Below are 6384 nucleotides of genomic sequence, written 5' to 3'. Positions count from 1 at the left end.
AGTTTTCACAATAAAGGGAAGTAAGAAATGGAGTCCCCCAGGGATCTGTACTGGGACAATTTATAAACTTGTTTATAAATGATCTAGAAGTTGTGGTAAGCAGCGAAGTGACCAAATTTGCAGATGATACTAAACTATTTAGGGTAGTGAAACCCACAACAGATTGTTAGGAGCCCCAAAAGGATCTCTCCAAATTGGGTGAGTGGACAACAAAATTGCAAATGTAGTTCAATGTAAGCTAGTGTAAAGTGATGCATATTGGGGCAAAAAACCCCAGCTTCCCATATAAACTGATGGGGTCTGAGCTGTCAGTGACTGACCAGGAGACAGATCTTCTGGTAGACAGCTCCTGAAAGTGTCAACTTTTTCATTTGGAAAAAAGTAGGTGTGAAGGTGGGGCAAATGACCAGGGAACCATGGGTTCTCAAGCTTGAGAGCCCCAGGGCCATGCCATTGGGAAAGGGGGCATCTGGAGCTTTCTGTGATATATTATGAGGGACAGATTTGCTATTCACAGTGAGGATTAGCAAAATGAGTGGATCGCCTATAGCAATTAGACTACAAGACTCATTACAGGATGTTACAAACCCTCCCCTGCTCTCCCAAAGTCTGAAAGCCAGTACACATGTACACCCCTTCCCCAAACCAGACCACTCTCATGTAAATATTTTTCAGAACTCAAGCAGTGAGTGAATCTCTGAGTTAAAATCACTATTTTGGGGGCCCTTCAATGCCTTGCAATGCCTTGTTTGTCTCTGACCAAAGCACTGGTGGTCAGTAGAGGAATAAATATATATCAGTCATTGATTCCATGGGTGGGAGGGAAACCTCCCCAGGTGTTCTCCCTCTTTGACAAACAGAAGCATAGTAGAGATCCATATTCGTAAATACTGTAGGTTTCTCCAACTACACTTGAAAATTGGCTTAAACCCTCCAAAAATCCCTATCCAGACTCCCTCCACTATCTGCCTAAATTATAGTGAACCTGGGAGCCTAGTCTCCTCACATTCTGCACGTCACAAAAAACCCTCATGCTTTCTGAGCAAGGTGCAGCTGCTGCTGAGCTAAGCCACCTAGCCTACCTCAAGTGGAACGGCATGCATTCATGTGTTTTGCCTTTCTCCTCTTTTTCTAACTGGTCCATGGATGTGCACGAACCAAGGTTCATGCACAGGTTCAGCACTGAACTAATTCGGGCAAGGATCAAACTGGTTTGGTGCCTCCGGGGTGGGGAGCAGTGAGCAGAACCTTTAAAAGGGAGTATAGCAGGGCCTTACCTGCTCTCTGCTACCCCATGCAGCTTCCTGCTGTGATGACGCTCCTCCCAACAACCTGTGCGCAGCACTGGCACACACATGGCTTCTATGCATGTGCAATGTGATTTGCGTGATCAGTATGGTGTTGCTGATCATGCAAATGGTGTCTGCACATAGGCAGAAGCCATGTGCATGCCAGCACCATGTACAGGTTGTTGGGAGCGCCATTGCAGTAGGAAGCATGGGGCAGCAGAGAGCAGGAAAGAACCTGCTGCACTCCCTGTTAAAGCTGCTACTCGGTTCATGCACTTCCCTAGTATCAATTAACTCCCCACCTGTCTCAGGAACCATCCCCACATAGCGTTGCCATGTTAGTAGCTAGTGTAACATTCAGGCTAAGAATGTTAAGAGCGGCATCTTTTAAAAAGCTATGTTTACTCCATTCATTTCAGTGAACCTTTATTGAATGCATTGCTTTTCTGCATTGTTATCCATACAAGTGAGTTTAGTCTTGAGATAGATAGACCAATGGTCTCATTCAGTATATGGCAGCTTCTTATGTTCCTCCTATGTTCCTATGTCTATTAAATTTCCCACATTAACAATTTGGTTTACTAGTATTACAATTTTACATAAGAAGAACATAAGAACAGCCCTGCTGTATCAGGCTCAAGGCCCATCTAGTCCAGCATCCTGTTTCGCACAGCGGCCCACCAGATGCCGCTGGAAGCCACAGGCAGGAGTTGAGGGCGTGCCCTCTCTCCTGCCATTACTCCCCTGCAACTGGTACTCAGAGACACCCTGACCTTGAGGCTGGAGGTGGCCCACAGCCCTCTGACTAGTAGCCATTGATAGACCTCTCCACCATGAAGTCATCCAAACCCCTCTTAAAGCCATCCAGGTTGTTGGCCGTCACCACATCCTGTTGCAGATTGTTCCACAAGTGGATCATGCGTTGTGTGAAAAAGTACTTCCGTTTGTTGGTCCTAGACCTCCTGGCAATCAATTTCATGGAGTGACCCCTGGTTCTAGTGTTGTGTGAGAGGGAAAAGAATCTCTCTCTCTCCACTTTCTCCACCCCATGCATGATTTTATAGACCTCTATCATGTCTCCCCGCAGTCGTCTTTTTTCTAAACTAAAAAGCCCCAGGTGTTGTAGTCTTGCCTCCTAAGAAAGGTGCTCTAGGCCCCTGATCATCTTGGTTGCCCTCTTCTGCACCTTCTCCAGTTCAACAATGTCCTTTTTAAGATGTGGTGACCAGAATTGTACACAGTACTCCAAGTGTGGTCGCACCATAGTTTTGTATAAGGGCATTATAATGTTAGCTGTTTTATTTTCAATCCCCTTCCTAATGATCCCTAGCATGGAATTTGCCTTTTTCACAGCTGCTGCACATTGAATCAACACTTTCAACGAGCTGTCCACCACAACCCCAAGATCCCTCTCCTGGTCCGTCACCGACAGCTCAGATCCCATCAGCATATACTTGAAGTTGGGATTTTTCGTCCCAATGTGCATCACTTTACACTTGCTAACATTGAACCGCATTTGCCATTTTGTCGCCCACTCCCCCAGTTTGGAGAGATCCTTTTGGAGCTGCTCACAATCCGTTTTGGATTTCACTACCCGGAAGAGTTTGGTATCATCTGCAAATTTGGCCACATCACTGCTTACCCCTGCTTCTAGATCATTTATGAATAAATTAAAAAGCACCGGTCCCAGTACAGATCCCTGGGGGACCCCACTTCTTACTTCCCTCCATTGTGAAAACTCTCCATTTATACCTACCCTCTGTTTCCTGTCTTTCAACCAGTTAGCAGTCCACACATGTACTTGTCCCCTTATCCCATGACTGCTTCCTCAGGAGTCTTTGATAAGGAACTTTGTCAAAAGCTTTTTGGAAGTCCAGGTAGACTATGTCAACTGGATCACCTTGATCCACATACTCGTTGACACTCTCAAAGAAGTCCAAAAGGTTGGTGAGGCAAGATTTACCTTTGCGGAAGCCATGCTGGCTCACTCCCAGCAGGGCCTGTTCTTCTAGGTGCTTTACAATTTTATCCTTGAGGATGATTTCCATCAATTTGCCTGGAACGGACATTAGGCTAACCGGCCTGTAATTTCCCGGATCGCCCCTGGATCCCTTTTTGAAAATCGGTGTTACATTTGCTACTCTCCAGTCCTCTGGTACAGAGCCCAATTTCAGGGATAAGTTAAATATTTTAGCAAGGAGGTTGGCAATTTCACATTTGAGTTCTTTGAGGACTCTTGGATGGATGCCATCCGGCCCTGGTGATTTGTTAGCTTTCAATTTTTCCAGACAGTTTAGAACATCATCCCTTGTCACATCTATCTGACTCAGCTCTCTAGCCTCCATCCCTAAAAGGCCTGGTTCAGGAACAGATATATGCTCAGTGTCCTCTGCCGTGAAGACAGACGCAAAGAACTCATTCAGTTTCTCTGCAACCTCCATATCCTCCTTAATAATCCCTTTCACTCCCTCATTGTCTAATGGCCCAACCACCTCCCTGGCAGGTTTCCTGCTTCTGATGTACTTAAAGAAGTTTTTGTTATTCCCCTTAATACTTTTGGCTAAATGTTCCTCAAACTCTCTTTTTGCCTCCCTTATTGTCACCTTGCATTTCTTTTGCCAGAGTTTGTGTTCCTTTCTGGTCTCTTCGTTTGGACAGGCCTTCCAATTTCGGAAGGAAGTTTTCTTCGCTTTTATGGCTTCCTTGACGGTACCCGTTAGCCATGCTGGCATCCTCCTGGACTTAGTGGTACCTTTCCTCCTTTTGGGTATACAATCTAACTGGGCTTCTAGTATTGTGGTTTTGAGTAAACGCCATGCACTCTGGAGCGAAGTGACTCTCCTGATTTCCCCCCTCAGCTTTCTTTTCACCATACTCCTCATTTTGGAGAAGTTTCCTTTTGGTTTTGGTTCACTTGTGTTACAATTAGATGTCTATCCTATTGATTCCCCAAATGAGATTGTGTATTCCAATTGCTTTTTAATAAATGTGTAAGGTTTTGCATTAGAAGCTTGTTGTCTCCCCCTTTGTATCATTCTCACGTCCATGCCCAGGTTAGCCCTTGCTGCCATGTTTCCACAGCGTCCATGTGCCTTGCCCTAAGAGTTGCCATTCTTAAGCATTTTTTTTTAAATGGTGTATTGTGTGGCATTTTCTTCTTTCATCAGGATTTTTCTAACTCTCCTGATGCATTCACTTCCAATTTTTCTTTTAACTTCAGTGTGTGCAATGTTGTCAGCCTGGAGAATGCCCAAGTATTTGTAAGGTTCTTTCTCTTCCAGGTTCTTGATGTTGCTTCCATTGGGCAGTTCTATTCCTTCTGTTTTTCTTATTTTCCCTCTGTTCATTATTAATGCAGCACACTTGTCTAGTCCAAACTCCATTGCTATATCGCTACTGAATATACGGACAGTGTTTAGCAGTGATTCAATTTCTTCCTGGGACTTTCCATACAACTTCAGATCGTCCATGTACAGCAGATGGTTGATTTGACTTGATGTTTTAGATGTTTGGTATCCGAGGCCTGTTTTGTTTAGTATTTGTGAAAGTGGGGTCATGGCGATTACAAACAACAGAGGGGATAGTGAGTCCCCTTGGAAAATACCTCTTCTAATGCTAACCTGTCCAATTGTCTCACCATTGATTGTTAACTGTGTACTCCACATGCTCATTGCTTTTTAAATAAATATCTGAATGTTTTTGCTGACACCAGTTGTTTCTAAACATTTTAGTATCCATGAGTCGAAGGCTTTCTTGTAGTCAATCCATGCAACACTTAGCTTTGTTTTTCTTCTCTTGCAGTTTTCTAAAATCATTTTGTCAATCAGCAGCTGGTCTTTTGTGCCTCTGGTGTTTGGACAATTTCCTTTCTGTTCAACTGGAAGCTGCTTATTAGTTAATAAGTGTTGCATTACTTCATCTGCTATTATTCCAGTTAATAATTTGAACGTGGTTGGCAGGCAGGTTATCGGTCTATCATTACTTGGAACTGCACCTTTTGCTGGGTCTTTCATTATGAGATAAGTTTTCTCAGTTGTTAGCCATTGTTCAATATCACCTCCTTGCAAAATGTCATTGAACTGTTTTGATATTTGTTTATGAAGGCTTGTTAGGTGTTTAAGCCAAAAGCCATGCAGTTCATCGTCTCCTGGTGCAGTCCAATTTTTGGTGCAGTCCAATAATAATAATAATAATAATTATTATTATTTACATTTATATCCTGCTCTTCCTCCAAGGAGCCCAGAGTGGTGTACTACATACTTGAGTTTCTCTTTCACAACAACCCTGTGAAGTAGGTTGGGCTGAGAGAGAAGTGACTGGCCCAGAGTCACCCAGCTAGTTTCATGGCTGAATGGGGATTTGAACTCGGGTCTCCCCGGTCCTAGTCCAGCACTCTAACCACTACACCACGCTGGCTCTTTAATTTAATTTAATTTAATTTAATTTAATTTAATTTAATTTAATTTAAATTTAGTGCATACAAAGGTTGGGACTTGAAGTATTTTCAGACTACGAGATTTATTTGAGAATGGGAAGCCAACTCTGGCATTAGATTCAACCAAATACTAGAGGGATCTTGATTTCAGAAAGTGCAGATCAAATATTTTGCCTCATTGCTCTACAACAAAAATTAAGCAACCAGACAGTTAACAGATTCTGAAAGTGTATGCACTTGGGAGTAACGTAAAGCAAAGGGGTTAGTTTCACTTTTATATAATATCCTTAACTCGGAAATTAATGGCTCATCAAGAGACCTAAAGCTGGTTTGGGCAGCTGACCTCAACATTCAAATTTCAGATGCCAAGTGTGATGCAACATGGAGTATGGAAAAATTGTTGGAGGGAATGCCAAGCCCATGGGACTCTTATGCTGCCCTTTATACAGCCTTTTCAGTGGAGAAAGGCACTTTTCTTTGAGCCAACCTCAGCTTGCAGAGCAGTTTCTTGAGATACTGGGTCTTAATTTGGCCCAGCTGGAGCACTTGTTGGACTCCCACCCCTTTGGGCCCACTTTGAGAGCTGTGTGGGCCTTTAATCCCAAACAATGGGGTGCTGTAAACTGGAGCTGGTTGGAGCATCTTTTGCATCTATCATTC

The sequence above is a fragment of the Hemicordylus capensis genome, chromosome 2, assembly GCF_027244095.1.
Source record: "Hemicordylus capensis ecotype Gifberg chromosome 2, rHemCap1.1.pri, whole genome shotgun sequence".
Classification (NCBI taxonomy): domain Eukaryota; kingdom Metazoa; phylum Chordata; class Lepidosauria; order Squamata; family Cordylidae; genus Hemicordylus; species Hemicordylus capensis.
Note: the sequence above shows the minus strand (reverse complement) of the source record.